Source organism: Oryx dammah, unplaced genomic scaffold, assembly GCF_014754425.2.
Source record: "Oryx dammah isolate SB20612 unplaced genomic scaffold, SCBI_Odam_1.1 HiC_scaffold_6, whole genome shotgun sequence".
Lineage (NCBI taxonomy): Eukaryota > Metazoa > Chordata > Mammalia > Artiodactyla > Bovidae > Oryx > Oryx dammah.
Window position 1 is genome coordinate 5,457,689 of NW_024070190.1, and position 17,946 is coordinate 5,475,634.

Below are 17,946 nucleotides of genomic sequence, written 5' to 3' on the forward strand. Positions count from 1 at the left end.
TATCATAACAGGAATGCTGTATTAGGTCAATCTTGTTCATATGTATCTTTTAATGTTTTAAATTATGGAAGTATGATAACACATTTACAAGAGATTTGGAAAATACAGAACAAAGTTACACATAGTTTTACTATATATTACAATTATTTTTTAAATAGATAAATTAAGATTTTGGAGTTTCAATATTAAACTCTCAAAAGTTAACAGAATGAATACAGAAAAAAGTAGAAGGATATAGTAGACCGGAAAAGCACTATGAACCTATTCAGCACAATTAAGATTTATATAATTTTCACACAACAGCAGGATATAAATTCTAAGTTCCCATAGACTACAAACCAGGAGACATTGGAACTATAACCAGGGATATAAAACAAGATACAAAAATTTCATGGTCTGAGGGTATTGAAATCATACAGAGTCTGTTCTCTTATCACTGCTGTTCACACGTATCTTAAGTAGAAGTCATTGTTGGTGAGAACCACATATAAGGCATTTTGAAAGCAAGACATTCAAAGAGAAACTGAGGAAAGACTTCTGCTATGAATTAAGCCTCAAAATGATATGCAAGAGTCTATTAAAATTCACATGTGCTACTAATGATTCATTGGATACAGCCTCCTGCTTTCGAACAGTGATAAGTCAAACCTATATCTGTCACACGCTCAATAAAAAGTTAATAAACCAACTCTCCACACTCTAGATAATGGCCCACTTATCTAATTTACATGTAAAGCACATAACTTCCAGTCATATATGTCAATGATGTTCCATGAAGTTGGGCTCAAATTTGAGAAATCTGATGTTAAAAAGCTATGGAGCTTCACCATTAAATTCAGAGTTTAGAGCTGAGTAACCAGCTAAACAAATGGATGAATAAAGAAACCACAAAAACAAATCAATCAATGGAACTACCCACAGATTACTTTGGAGCAATGTTTCCATCTATTCAAGAGTCTTTTTTTAAGAATTAGTGAAATACATACATGTTTATTACATATGTACACAGTAAATAATTGGCAGAGTCATGACAGCAAGTATACAAAAATAATTATGGCAGAAATAACGTATGTCCTAAGTATTTGTCAGATATCAGCATCTGTGACATCTCAGCCTTGCTCCCTGGCCCAGTGTGCCACAGACAATGATCAAACTTGGCAGACTGCCCCACTGAAAATTTCCAATGATCCATAGAGATGTCCCTGCAGAGATTTGCCAAAAAAAAAGAGAGAGAGAGAGAGATTTGGGTAGAACCTATTTATTAGCTCATTTCTGAAATGTTTAGTAAAAAAATAATTTTTACTGTAACCTGGCCAACCTAATCGTCTGACATATGACCTCTGTCAAAATCCATACCACCTTATCTCATAATCTGCTTAAAGAAAAGGGAACAACTCACACTAACTTGTGGCTAAGGGCAATCAACAGGTTCTCACTTAGCTAGAGCACTAAAAAAAGCCAGAGGAGGGTGGGAAGTGAAAGCAATAATCATGGCTTCCACATCAAGTAATGCAGGTGATGAGATGATGTCTTCAAATTTAATTAACAATGTAATACAGTGCAGATTTATTCAGGCATAACCATACAGCCATCTCACTCTTTGCAGGCATCTCATTCTGTGAAAGTGTGCTGGATAATTTCATCTAAATTAATTTAAAATGGCAAGGGCTAACTTAATTACTCAGTATCAGTCTGAACAAATTAAGCTGGAATCAAGTCAGTAATATCATTCGAAGTCTCAAAACTGAAAAAGAGTGTGTGCGTGCGTGCGTGCATGCATGTGTGTGTGTGTGTGTGTGGAACTGAATCATTTTGCTGTACACCTGAAACTGACACAGCATTATAAAATTAAACATCAATACAGTATATTAATACATATATATGGAATTTAGAAAGATGGTAAAGATAACCCTGTATGCAAGACAGCAAAAGAGACACAGATGTATAGAACAGGCTTTTGGACTCTATGGGAGAGGGAGAGGGTGGGATGATTTGGGAGAATGGCATTGAAACATGTATAATATCATGTAAGAAACGAATTGCCAGTCTAGGTCCGATGCAGGATACAGGATGCTTGAGGCTGGTGCACTGGGATGACCCAGAGAGATGGTACGGGGAGGGAGGTGGTAGGGAGGTTCAGGATTGGGAACTCATGTACACCCGTGGCGGATTCATGTTGATGTATGGCAAAACCAATACAGGATTGTAAAGTAAAATAAAGTAAAATTTTAAAAAAATAAAACAGTGATCCTCCTTAGGTGATGCCCTGTGGGTATATCTGGATAAAGGGATCATTCCCTTGTTGTCTGAAGATATGAGGCATTATGTCAATGGGTGATGTAGTACTTTCTGGTTGAAAAATCTTGACAAGAGAGAGGCATATAGTAGAGTTTAAAAACTAAGTAGATACTTCAGCTGTATTTGTGATACCTAACCTGAAATAATGTTAGGTGATCTGGACATACTGGAGAGTCCTATTAATCCATGTAATTTACAAACATGTAGCTTAAAAGAATACCAATACAATTTGAGTAATCAAAAATTCCATTCCCCCCAGTACATAATTTAGACCAGAAGTGGGCTACTGGTAACACAAATAATACTTTAAGAATGATAACTAGAGCAGCTGTGTATATGACATACGAAAGCTGACTTATGACACTTTTTAGTGACACTTTCTATGTTCAAGGATGAAATTGGGAAAGATAAAAAGATTTATAAGCTATGTTTTTAAAATCATCCTCACTCAGCTGTAAGGAGAAATTCTCATAATTTCTTTTAAAAATGTAGGTGAAAGTGTAACCCATAGTTACTGAGAGAAAAAATATTCAAGAGAAATGGTCAATGAGTGTCCCCTGATACTGGAGTTAGCAGATAAAGACTTCAAAGAAAACTTTAAACATAAATATATTTAAAGTCTGGAGAAGAAAATGACAACCCACTCCAGTATTCTTGCCTGGTGGACTACAGTCCAAGGAGTCACAAAGAGTTGGACACAACTTAGTGACTAAACAGTAACATATTTAAAGAACTGAAAGAAAAAAAAAGTTTTAAGAAATAAAGTATGATAATAATGAATCAATGAATAGAAATGCTCAATAAAGACATGAATTATACAAATAGGAGTAAATGGAAATTCTATATTTGAGTATAATAACTTAAATGATAAATATATTAGAGGGACCCAGCATCAGATTTAAAATGAAAGGAACAAAATAGAAAGCCCAGAGATAAATCCACACACATATGGACACCTTATCTTTGACAAAGGAGGCAAGAATATACAATGGAGTAAAGACAATCTCTTTAACAAGTGGTGCTGGGAAAACTGGTCAACCACTTGTAAAAGAATGAAACTAGATCACTTTCTAACACCACACACAAAAATAAACTCAAAATGGATTAAACATCTAAACGTAAGACCAGAAACTATAAAACTCCTAGAGGAGAACATAGGCAAAACACTCTCCGACATAAATCACAGCAGGATCCCCTATGACCCACCTCCCAGAATACTGGAAATAAAAGCAAAAATAAACAAATGGGATCTAATTAAAAGTTTCTGCACAACAAAGGAAAATATAAGCAAGGTGAAAAGGCAGCCTTCAGAATGGGAGAAAATAATAGCAAATGAAGCAACTGACAAACAACTAATCTCAAAAATATACAAGCAACTCCTGCAGCTCAATTCCAGAAAAATGAACGACCCAATCAAAAAATGGGCCAAAGAACTAGACATTTCTCCAAAGAAGACATACAGATGGCTAACAAACACATGAAAAGATGCTCAACATCACTCATTATTAGAGAAATGCAAATCAAAACCACAATGAGGTACCACTTCACACCAGTCAGAATGGCTGCGATCCAAAAGTCTGCAAGCAATAAATGCTGGAGAGGGTATGCAGAAAAGGGAGCCCTCTTACACTGTTGGTGGGAATGCAAACTAGTACAGCCACTATGAAGAACAGTGTGGAGATACCTTAAAAAATTGCAAATAGAACTGCCTTATGACCCAGCAATCCCACTGCTGGGCATACACACCGAGGAAACCAGAATTGAAAGAGACACGTGTACCCCAATGTTCATCGCAGCACTGTTTATAATAGCCAGGACATGGAAACAACCTAGATGTCCACCAGCAGATGAATGGATAAGAAAGCTGTGGTACATATACACAATGGAGTATTACTCAGCCATTAAAAAGAATACATTTGAATCAGTTCTAATGAGATGGATAAAACTGGAGCCGATTATACAGAGTGAAGTAAGCCAGAAAGAAAACCACCAATACAGTATACTAACACATATATATGGAATTTAGAAAGATGGTAATGATGACCCAGTATGTGAGACAGCAAAAGACACACAGATGTGTAGAGCGGACTTTTGGACTCTGAGGGAGAGGGAGAGGGTGGGATGATTTGGGAGAACAGCATTGAAACATGTATACTATCATGTAAGAAATGAATCACCAGTCTATGTTCGATGCAGGATACAGGATGCTTGGGGCTGGGGCACGGGGATGATCCAGAGAGATGATATGGGGTGGGAGGTGGGAGGGGGGTTCATGTTTGGGAACTCATGTACACCCATGGCGGATTCATGTCACTGTATGGCAAAACCAATACAGTATTGTAAAGTGAAATAAAGTAAAAATAAAATTTTTTTTTAAAATTAAAATAAAAATAAAATGAAAGGAAAAAGTGAACATCAGTGAACTTAAAGATCATTCAACAAAAATTATTCAACTGGAAGTATAAAGTGGGAAAAAACAATTAAGCCTCAAAACCCTATGGAATAATATCAATGTAAATGTAATGGGACTTCCAGAAGAATAGGAAAGAAATAAAAGAATAGAAAATATATTTGAATAAATAAAAGCCAAAAGCTGCCAAAATTTAATGAAAAACATTCATACTGCTGAAAGTCAAAGAGAAAAACAAAAAGGAAATATTTAAAGCAGCAAGACAAAAAATTACTCATCACAATATGATTAATTGCTGACTTCTCATTTGAATCAAGAGAGAACAGACGGCAGTTGATGACTTATTCAAAGAATTGAAAGAAAAAAGTCATCAACCCAAAATTAAATATAGATCTAAACAATTTTTCAAACATTAATTAAAATGAAGACATTCCAAGATAAAAAATTATGGAGAATTTATTGCTACCACAGTTGCCTTACAAGAATGTCCACTCTCACCACTTTTATTCATAATAATACTGGAAGTCCTAACCAAAGCAAGAAGGAAAGAAAAATAAAAGGCACTCAAGCCAAAAAGAAAAAGAAAAACTCTTTCTATAAGCAGGTGACCTAATATTATACATCAAAAATAGTAAAATGCACACCAAAACTCTAATAAAGAGAAAGATATTCTAGGCTCAAAGATTGGAAGAAGTATCTTATAAAAATATCTACACTACCTAAAGTGATCTCCAGGTTCAATACAAGCAATGTCAAAATTCCAATTCCATTTTTCACACAAATAAAACAAACAACCCTAAAACTTATATGTAACCACAAAAGATCTCAAATAGCCAAGGTTATCCTGAAAAAGAAGAAAGCTGAAGGCTTCATGCTTCCTAAATTTAAAGTACATTACAAAGTTATAGTACTCAAAACATGAAAAAGACATATAGACCAATAAAACATTACAGAAATCCAGAAATAAATCCATGCACATATAGTCAATTCATCTACAGCACTGAAGCCAAGAATACAAAATAGGGAAGGATAACCTCTTCAATAAGTGGTGCTAAGAAAATTGCATGGTCATATGTAAAAGAATGAAACTGAACCACTATCTTACACATCACACATAAAAATCAACTCAGTTCTAATGAGGTGGGTGAAACTGGAGCCTATTATACAGAGTGAAGTAAGCCAGAAAGAAAAACACCAATACAGTATACTAATGCATATATATGGAATTTAGAAAGAAGGTAACGATAACCCTGGATGCGAGACAGCAAAAGAGACACGGATGTATTGAACAGTCTTTTGGACTCTGTGGGAGAGGGAAAGGGCAGGATGATATGGGAGAATGGCATTGAAACATGTAAAATATCATATGTGAAACGAATCGCCAGTCCAGGTTTGATGCATGATACAGGGTGCTTGGGGCTGGTGCACTGGGATGACCCAGAGGGATGGGATGGGGAGGAAGGTGGAAGGGGGGTTCAGGATGGGGAACACATGTACACTCATGGCGGATTCAAGTCAATGTATGGCAAAACCAATACAGTATTGTAAAGTAAAATTAATTAATTAATTTTAAAAAAAGAAAAAAATAAAAATTTAAAAAATCAACTCAAGACCATTTAAAGGCTTGCAGGTAAGACCTGAAGATGTAATACTCCTAGAAGAGTATGGGGGCAGGGGGCTCCTTGACATTATGCTTGGCAATATTTTTTTTTTAATTTGACACCAAAAGTAAAGGCAACAACTAAATAAGTGGTACTACATCAAAGCAAAAAGCTTCTATACAGTAAATACAAACACCAACAAAATGAAAAGGTAAATCATATCTCTGGCAAGGGATAAATACTCAAAATGTAAAATGAATGTATGTAACTCAAGAGCAAACAACCTGGTTTAAAAACTGGCAGAGAAAGTGAACAGACATGTTCCCAAAGAACACAAACAAATGGCCAACAGGTATAAGAAAAAGTGTTCTACCTCACTAATTATCAGGAAAATGCTAATCAAAACCACAATGAGATGTTACCTCACACCGGTTAAAATGGTTATTATTAAAAAATAAGATAAGAAATAACAAGCACTAAGCTGGAGGAAAGGAAACACGTTAACACTCTTGTAGGAACTTAAATTGGTGTAACTACTATGGAAAACAGTATAAGAAAAAATTAAAAATAAATCTACCATATGATCCAGTGATTCTACTTCTGGATATAGATCTAAAATCTTCAAAGAGATTTCTGCAGTCTATGTTCACTGCAACATTTTTTAAAATAGCCAAGATAAGGGAACAATCTAAGTGTCTATCAATGAATAAACGGTAAATGGAGACAGAAGATGTGAAATACATATATATATACACACATATATATATATATACACAAATACATATATACATATATGTGTGTATTTATACACACACACACATACACACATGCACCAACCATGGAGAATTATTCAGCCATGAGAAAGAAGGAAATAATGCCATTTATGACAATATGGAGTTTGAGGTGGTTGTGCTAAATGAGACATCAGACAAAGAAAAGTAGTATATGATATGAATGTTTTAAAAAGCCAGAGACTCAGAAACAAGAGACTAGAATGGTGATTACCAGGGGAAAGGGGGAAATATTTGCAAAGAGTACAAACTTCCAGTTTAAGATGAGTAAATTATGTGGATCTAATCTACAGCACAGCAATTACAGTTAATAAAACTATATTATATACCTTAAAGTTGCTAAGGGGAAAGTCTTAAATGTTCTCATTAAAAAAAGAATAGTAATTATGTGAGGTAATGCATTTATATATATGTACATATATAATAAATAGACACATATATGATAACAGTACAAAGTGAATGAAGCTATGTGGAGTAGTTTCTATATTTTGCTGGGATTAAATTAGTATTAATCTGAAGTAGACTTGGAAGTTACAATGATGATTTAAAATAAGGCATATTATAATCCCTACAGTAACTCTTAAGAGCACAGCTGAAAAGATATAAACTTAAAAAAAAAGTTTTCAAAATGCAACACTAACCATTAACAAAAGAAAAATCAGAAACAGAAGAACAACAACAAAGGAGGCATATTAAAAAAAAAATGTCTGGTGTGAATCCAACCATCTCCTGTTTATTTTAAAAAGAAAATGTGTTATATAGAATGGAATATTATTCAGTCTTTGATGTATGGCAAAACCAATACAATATTGTAAAGTAATTAGCCTCCAATTAAAATAAATAAATTTATATTTAAAAATTTAAAAAAAGAAATGCTGACATTAAACAACAACATCAATGAACCTGGAATTATGCTGAGTGAAATAAACCGGATTTAGAAAGACAAATACTGCATAATCTCACTCATATGTGGAATCAAAAACAGTCAAAGTCATAAAAGAAGTGGAATGGTTGTTGCTAAGGGATGTTAGTTAGAGGAAAAGAAGAGATGCTAGGCAAGGAGTACAAAGTTGCAGTTATCCAAAATGAATGATTCTGCAGACCTAATGCACAGCATAGTAAGGATAGTTCATAATATTAATAATATAATAGTTCATAAGATTGCATACTTGAAATTTACTAAGAGAGTTAATCTTAAGTGCTCTCAGCACCTAAAAAATAACTGTAACATGTGAGTGATGGATATGTTAACTAGCCTGATTGTTGTAACATTTCACATGTATATACATATATGAAAACATCACATTTTATACCTCAAATATCTACAATGTTTGTCAATTACAACCTCAATAAAGCTGGGGGTAAGGGAATCTCAAGGCTATTGTTTTTCCAGTGGTCATGTATGGATGAGAGAGTTGGACTGTGAAAAAAGCTGACTGCCAAAGAATTGATACTTTTGAACTGTGGTGTTGGAGAAGACTCTTGAGAGTCCCTTGGACTGCAAGGAGATCCAACCAGGCCATTCTAAAGGAAATCAGCCCTGAGTCTTCTTTGGAAGGAATGATGCTAAAGCTGAAACTCCAGTACTTTGGCCACCTCATGTGAAGAGTTGACTCATTGGAAAAGACTGTGATCCTGGGAGGGATTGGGGCAGGAGGAGAAGGGGACGACAGAGGATGAGATGGCTGGATGGCATCACCGACTCGACGGACATGAGTTTGAGTGAACTCTGGGAGATGGTGATAGACAGGGAGGCCTGGCGTGCTGTGATTCATGGGGTCGCAAAGAGTCGGACACGACTGAGCGACTGAACTGAACTGAAGTGAAGGGAATCTCATTGTCTAATAAATTAAGACCTATCTTCCCCTATCTGGTATTCATATTTTGGACCCAACCTAATTTTCCAGCCTACACTTACTGCTGCTGCTGCTAAGTCACTTCAGTCGTGTCCAACTCTGTATGACCCCAGAGATGGCAGCCCACCAGGCTCCCCCGTCCCTGGGATTCTCCAGGCAAGAACACTGGAGTGGGTTGTCATTTCCTTCTCCAATGCATGAAAGTGAAAAGTGAAAGGGAAGTCGCTCAGTCGTGTCTGACCCTTAGCGACCCCATGGACTGCAGCCTACCAGGCTCCTCCATCCATGGGATTTTCCAGGCAAGAGTACTGGAGTGGGTTGCCATTGCTTTCTCTGAAATACTTACTACAACACACTAAATTAGATAATTCTCTATATTTCACAAATACATCTAATTTTCCTATCTTTGGCCTTTGTCCAATTTCTACTCATCATTCAACTCCAACTACAATCCCATCCATGAAGCATCTCCTGATGACCCAAATTGCCACCTTTATACCTATTTGTATACAAAATATCGTTCATGCTACTTCGTAACTTAATGAGACTTTGTTACTCTCCATAACACCTTACTTCTTATGTGCTTTGTTGAATATTCTTAATAGTCTTAAAGAGATGGGGATACCAGGCCATATTACCTGCCTCTTGAGAAATCCATACACAGGTGAAGAAGCAACAGTCAGAACCAAACATGGAACAACCAACTGGTTCAAAATTGAGAAAGGAGTACATCAAGGCTGTATGCAGTCATCCTGATTATTTCACTTATATGCAGAGTACATCAGGCAAAATGCCGGGCTGGATGAGGCACAAGCTGGAAACAAGATTGCTGGGAGAAATCTCAATAACCTCGGATAAGCAGATGACACCATCCTCATGGCAGAAAGCGAAAAGGAACTAAAGAGCCTCTGGATGAAGGTGAAAGAGGAGAGTGAAAAAGTTGGCTTAAAATTCAACATTCAAGAAATGAAGATCATGGCATCCGGTCTCAGCACTTCATGGCAAATAGATGGAGAAACGATGGAAACAGTGACAGACTACTGTCTTGGGGTCCAAAATTAATGCAGATGGTGACTGCAGCTATGTAATTAAAAGATGCTTCTCCTTGGAAGAAAGCTATTACAAAGCATATTGTCTAGCATACCTAGACAGTGTATTAAACAATAGAGACATTACTTTGTGAACAAAGGTCCATCTAGCTATGGTTTTTCCAGTAGTCATGTATGGATGTGAGAGTTGGACCATAAAGAAGGCTGAGTGCTGAAGAATTGATGCTTTCGAACTGTGGTGTTGGAGAAGACTCCTGAAAGTCCCTTGGACTTTCAGTCAATTCTAAAGGAAATCAACACTGAATATTCATTGGAAGGATTGATGCTGAAGCTCCAATACTTTGGCCACCTGATGAGAAGAACTGACTCACTGGAAAAGACCCTGAGGCTGGAAAAGATTGAGGGGAGGAGAAGGGGGCGACAGAGGATGAGATGGTTGGATGCTATCATCGACTCAATGGACATGAGTTTGAGCAAACTCCAGGAGACAGTAAAGGGCAGGGAAGCCTGGCATGCTGCAGCCCATGGAATCACAAAGAGTCAGACAAGACGGAGCAACTGAACAACAAATAGTGCTGGCTGTGCCTCATGTAAATGTCTACTGAAGAAAAACAATTCTGTGACATAGTACATGTACCGTCTCACTGCAAACAGACCAGTGAAAAAATATTTGTATATAAGTCCTAGAAATATTTTTAAATTACTTTTTAAATATTGACTGATAAGTTTAAAATAATGAAGAGTATGAGTTTTCAATAATACAGGTATGATTCTTCAAAGATAAACATATGTTAAAATAATGCAAAAACTAACATTTTGATATTATGATGACCTAAAAATTCAAATTTATGCTGACTGGAAGAAACATCTTCATAGGATTGAATATTAAGCAATCAAAAATATCTATACAGAATTTAATTTCATTATTTCAGGATCCTTTATTGTAGGAAATGAAATAAAATTGACACATACCCAATCCACTCACATGCAGGTTACTGACCTGAAAGATTCATTGGCTTTTACAGGAATAAATTCTTTACTAATAAAAATTACAGGCTTCTAAATCTTTTATTTGGCAAGTACCATAATAGACTTGAAGATCTGATGCCAGATTTAATCCCAGTAAAGAGACTTAATGATAAAATCACCTCATCAAAATAACCATCCATCTATTTTCTACAAGCTAATCCCAGTTTACATTAATTTCATCCACATTAACCACAGCTTATGTTTATACCCATAAACGGTTAAAGAATGAATGACCTACTTAAATGTTGGTGTCTGCTGAAATGCATCTTTGTTAGACTGATCTCATTTCCTGCAGAAACCAATTTCACTTTCTTTATGACAGAGCACCAGATCATAATGATAAGTGAAAAGCAAGCAACATAAAGTACCAGGGACTCCAGGAAAACCTTCATCTCTGTTCAGCAAAACATTCCCTTCTTCAAGCATTGAATAGCCCAAACTTTTACAGGCTATACCTGTAACACTCACCAACTTAAACAATCCACATTGAACTGATACACACTCAATAAAGGGCTTCCCCAGTAGCTAAGTGGTTAAAGAATCCCCTGCAATGAAGGGGCTGCAGGAGTTGCTGGTTCAGTCTCTTGAGTTGGAAAGATCCCCTGGAAGAGGGCACGCAACCCACTCCAGTATTCTTGCCTGGAGAATCCGACGGGCAGTATTCTCCCCTGGAGAATCCCATGGAAAGAGGAGCCTGGCAGGCTACAGTCCACGAAGTCGCAGAGAGATGGGCGCTACAGAAGTGACTCAGCACAAACACATGTACACATATTCAATAAAACAGCAATTAACTTGTCACAGTGTACTCAAATTCAGATTAGCAGTCTGACCACCTGTAAGGCTAGTATCACATTTCACCCATGTAACTTTAAACCTCTAGCTAGAAACAGGTTTTTAAAGGACAGTATAAAAATTCAGCTTCTTAAGTAAAGCTTTATTTTCAAGGATGCCTAATTGCAATGTGTAAATCTTTCACACATGTTATAAAAGATTAAAAATGAAAATTAATAACACAAACAGCATTTTCGATAGTACAAATCTGTTTTATTATAACTGCAATAAAATACATTAATTTTTTCTTGGGTTATGAATAAAATATCACTAAATATGTTTCCTTATTTTTAAAATCTTACGACTGAAATTCTGCGAAACAATAATATGAAAGGCTGGCTTTCAAGTTCAGTTTCTCCCAATAATTTGTTTTAATGGCTTTCAAAACATGAAAAACATGCACAGATCCGAATGAAAAAGGATTTCTGGTTTTCATTCTAATCCACCAATTATTAAAGGATTTTTGTTGAAATTTAGCTAGTAACTCTCCATATTCCCTGCTGTCAACCAGTTCTTAAACTTACATGTTTTTTTTTTATATTTTTAACAAACTGATTCAAATTTCACTTTACCTTAAACAATTAGAAAATTTTACATTCATATTTTTTTAAAGTCCGCTTATGCTGAAGTGACTTAGCAGTAGCAGTATGTCAAAGCTTATATACCTGACAGATTTAGATCATTTTCAGCACATACTGATGCAATGTAAAAACATACTCAAATATCCATTTTCAAAATGTTCTCTCCATGGTAATATTACTTAGAGAGCAGGTACTTTTTCATTGTAAAAATGTCATCTTCACCTTGGAAATATCTCCAAGGGAACTATGTCATGAAAAGCTCCTGACTATGTCACTGCAATTCTAGAACAGTTAGATTTTTGTAAAAATAAACATTAAAATGAAGTAAATTCAAATTAAATACTTTGCAACAAAATTACAAGAAGACTGTCCATAGTATAAATATAGCATAAACAGTATAAATGAGATGTGCACATCTCTTAAAGAATTGTGAAGAATTTATATTCTAGTTCCAACTGCTTTGCTACAATAGTGTGCCTAAGAAAGAAAGTATGAATCAATCCCATGTAAGGAGCTAATTCTCTGAATTTACCCAAGATTCTTGATATACCCAAGATTTGCCCAAGTGTTTTCCCCCCAAAATGTGACATTTTGTCTTTTATTATTAAAGAAGACAAAATAAGAAGCTGCTAAATATTTTTCAGGGATATCTTAAGTCATGAAACTCAAACCTCATGTTCTAAATATTTAGTTCTTGAATATCTTACTGCGATGATGACATACTCTCATTACCTTATATTAAAGGAACAACTGATCCACAAAGATTTGCAATTAACAATAATGTAAATCTGTACATATCCCCTGACAGATTTAAATGGTTTGAGCCATTTTCTTTTCAGAGCTAATTACTATCATTGTTTCACTCTCATAACACAACTAGCAAAGAGTTTATGGAAATAAAAATATCAGCTATTCCCATTTTTTTTTCATATGTACTTAACATTACTAGCATAGTTTTCAATTTGTGTCTCTCTGCAGAATACCTTAATGCCAGTTGTCCACTTTTCAAGCTAATTTAAGCACAACTAAAAGATTTATAATAATGATGGTAAGAATAACATTCACCTAGTGCCTATACTTACCCTCTTCTTTAAGCACTTGAAATTTATTAACTCAATTCATCTATAAAGGTATATAAGATAGATATCTAATAAACTAAATTAATGTTACATGATGAGATAATGTATCAAACAAATCTTAACTGTGCGACACCCACTCATCTCCAGGATACCTTGCATTCATTAGGCAACAAATAATGACGATATGAAACCAAATGGCACTGAGACCAACAGAAGGAGAAACAAATTGTGCCGTAATTATTAGTGAAATTTCATTGTTTTCTTTCCTGTTTTTGGCTAAAAATAGTATTAAAAATGTTACATTCTTTCCACACTCCATTGAATTGCCATATCTAACCCCTAGAGGCAACACTTTAGATTGGAGACTACCACAAGAAATATTAGGAGTCTACTATTTTGTTATTTTGTAGACTACAACAGAATAATAATACTGGGCAGACAATACAGTTAAACCGAAAGGTCATACTTAAGGTAACTATTAAAAACTTAAAATAACTTACATACATATATATATTATATAGTAATAAAGTGTATTTAGTACTGGGAATAATTTCCATGATCTGTATAAATATCACAGAAATGGAACAGACTCTGGTTAAAGCACTGGATATATCAGGAGTCATGAAATTTGATAGAAGAACACTAACAAATCAGGAACAAATTTCAAAGGAGTTTAATAAATAAGACACATGAAAAAGTTCAATAAGCAAATAAACCTACAAATACACATAGAGGATAAAATCATAATGAACGTATTATGACAGTAATTTCAGATTTACTGTAGAAGTTTTCCTTCTATTCCATATATCTTTTTCACCATTACACTTTGAAAATCAAGACCAGTATTCCCTGTTGCTTTTCAGTGTTTTAAGAATACCTATAAATTCACTAGAGTCAAATCCTTAGTTCATGCCAAAGACAGTTTATCACATGGTAGTTAGAAAGAAGTGTGTAGGATCCTGACTTCGCAATTTAGCCGCGTGTGCAGGGCTATGCTTAGTTTTTCAGTCGTGTCTGACTCTTTGCAACCCCATGGACTGCAGCTCACCAGGCTTCTCTGTCCATAGGCATTCTCCAGACAAGAATACTGGAGTGGATTGCCATGCCTTCCTCCAGGGGATCTTCTCAACCCAGGGATTGAACCCAGGTCTCCAGCAGTGCAGGTGGATTTTTTACCATCTCAGTCACCACGGAAGCCCCAGCCACTGTGTGATCCTGGATAAATCACATAAACTCTCTGAACTTCAGATTCTCCTCAGGATGAAAAGTGTGTAATATCTAGGAGAATCTCTGATAATCATGTGCATATTAAAAAATGGTAATTATGTTATGATTCTAAAGCTTTTAAGGTAGAAAAGAAAATACTGTTGGATTCAATTGCAGTAGACAAAATGGTATCTTAAGTTAGGAAAAATAAATTAAAGAAACTGAATATGTCTCATACTGCTATTTTCTTAGGTACAAGTTATTGAAAGTGTTGGGACGTAACTCTTCATCTCGTAAGGGTTAAACTTATCTTCCCACTGATTAAACTGTATATTTTTATTGTAATGAGGTGCTATAATAATGTAGAATGGATACCAAAGAAATGATGATGAAAGGTTTAGTATTAAGTTGACCAATATAAGGACCAACTCTTATTAAGTTACTTGATTTAAATGCCTCAGGTTCCTCACAAGAAACAAGCAGGAGGGGTAAAATCATTTTAAAGTGACTTCAAGTTCATTTTCTAAATGCCAGTCACAGTCACCACTTGCTTGGTTTGATCACATCCTTAACAGATCTGTTTCTGCAGTTTTTAATACAATGTAAACAATTTAAATCATGGAAACAAAAACCCACACAGAAAACCCAAAGCATTAGATAAAAGAGAAGGGCAAATAATTATTTTCAGTGTCAATCAAATGAAGTATAACCAAGAGAACAACGTTCAATAGTTATCCTCCATTTTCATTAATTTCAAAAGAAATCCATTTAAATGTCCTCAACAGGCTCACATGCAAGTAAATGGAACCTGATAGTGTAAAAAGATTAAATGATGGAAGAGCTCACAGACTCTTCATACACAAATATTTAAAATAATGCTAGATTATAATCTAGTTATAGGAGAAGGCAATGGCACCCCACCCCAGTACTCTTGCCTGGAAAATCCCATAGACGGAGGAGCCTGGTGGGCTGCAGTCCATGGGGTCGCAAAGAGTCAGACACGACTGAGAGACTTCACTTTCACTTTTCACTTTCATGCATTGGAGAAGGCAATGGCAACCCACTCCAGTGTTCTTGCCTGGAGAATCCCAGGGACGGGGGAGCTTGGTGGGCTGCTGTCTATGGGGTCGCACAGAGTAGGACACAACTGAAGCGACATAGCAGCAGTATAGTCTAGTGAAAGTCGCTCAGTTGTGTCCAACTCTTTGCAACCCCTTGGACTACACAGTCCATGGAATTCTCCAGGCCAGAATACTGGAGTGGGTAGTCTTTCCCTTCTCCAAAGGATCTTCCCAACCCAGGGATCGAACCCAGGTCTCCTGCATTGCAGGTGGATTCTTTACCAGCTGAACCACAAGTGAAGCCCAAGAATACTGAGTTATTAGCCTATCCCTTCTCCAGTAGATCTTTCTCATCCAGAAATCAAACCCAGGTCTCCTGCATTGCAGGCGGTTTCTTTATCAACTGAGCTATCAGAGAAGCCCAATGTTAGATTACTATAATTGACTGTTAAGTCATTGACCAATCTGAGGATTAAAAAACTGTGAAATTATATAACTGAATGTTTAATAAGCACAAATATTACCTTAAATTCAGACACAGCAAAATTTACATTTTGTAATAGGACACAAGACTTCATTAGGTTAATTCTTAGCATGGTAAATAGATGATCAGATAATTATAAAAATAATCCCATTAGCTACTGTATGACTATTCAATACTCCAGTCTTAGCAAATATTTTAAGCTTCTCTCCTCAGATTGAGTCGTTAATTTCCTTATCCACATAGTTGCTCTCTTGCTTACTAATACAGCAAAGATTAAGAGAAATCTTTTCATTTATTACTAGCATTTTCTCTAGGTTATAGCCAAGTTTGCAGACTGGGCCTTAAGCACAGTTTTATTAAAAAGGTATCACATATTCAAAATTATATAAAGAAATGCATGTTTTAAATAAAATGAACACCCATGAATCATCAAGCAATTTAAAAATATTAACACAACAGCATGAGTAATTTTGAAGGTCCCTATATCCCTCTACTCAATATCTGCTTGCTATTGTTTATAATATTATCACCAATTTATATATATACTGTTTAAATTTGCTAGGGTTTGCCTTTTACGTAATCTGTAACAAAGTATATATTCTTCTGTAACTTTTTTTGGTGGAACAATATTACATTTTTGAGAATCATCTATGCTGATGTGAATAACTATAGCTCATTTTTACTGCTTTAGAGTACTCCATGTATAAAAATTTTTTCCATTTTTTTTCTTATCAACAATACTGCAACAGATGTTCTTATATGTGTTTCCTTCTGCACGTGTGCAAAAAATCTCACTAGGAAAGAATACTTTAAATTACAGTGTACACACATCTTCAAGCTTATTAAACAGCCAATTTTCTAGTATATATTCCTACTAGAGGTGAGTGGAAATTCCTAATGCTCCACATTCCCACCAACAGTGATATGCCCAGTCTGTGAGATGATCCTTTATTGTGCTTTTAATTTTCATTTTCCCAATTAATAATGAGGGTTGAGGGTTTTCATGGTGACCCGGTGGTAAAGAGTCTGCCTGCCAATGCAGGAGACACGGGTTCCATCGCTGGTCCAGGAGGATCCCACGTCGCATGGAGCAACTAAGCCTGTGCATACCACGACTGAGCCTGTCTTCCGGAGCCCAGGAACTGCAACTACTGAGCCCACACGCAGCAGCTCCTGAAGCCCGCATGCCCGAGAGTTCATGCTCTGCAACCGGAGAGTCACCACAGCAAAAAGCCCAAGAACCACAACCTTCTCTTTGGTGGTCATTCTCATATTTATTGATAGCAATATTCTATGTATTCTGATACTTCTAGATTCTATGTCTCATGTTTTGGTATGCAACAAACCAAATAATATTTTTGGGTTTTCCTTCTATGGTCTACACTTTTTACTTAATTGGTAAAATACATTTCCATAAAATACATAGCACCTTAATGGTTGATGTTATTTTCCTTTTTCATTATATCTATGTATATCTCTATATATAGATATACAAATAATATACATATATAAATATAAACCAAGAGAAAACCTTCATCACTTTTATTTTGAAACTTCATCCCAAGTTCCCCACACCTAAAAACGGAAGAGGGCATAAAGTATAGCCAAGTAAATTTAAGCGGCCATGGAAACTTATATTAATAAGTAGCCTTTAAAACAGGCAGTACTTT

At 35.6% G+C, this 17,946-nt stretch overlaps 1 protein-coding gene across 1 annotated transcript in view; it reads right to left on the reverse strand.

The window, feature by feature from the left end:
• LOC120865404 (ryanodine receptor 2-like) overlaps positions 1 to 17,946 on the reverse strand; it is an 803,227-nt gene that overhangs the window by 525,216 nt on the left and 260,065 nt on the right. The gene's annotated exons all lie outside the window — the stretch shown is intronic.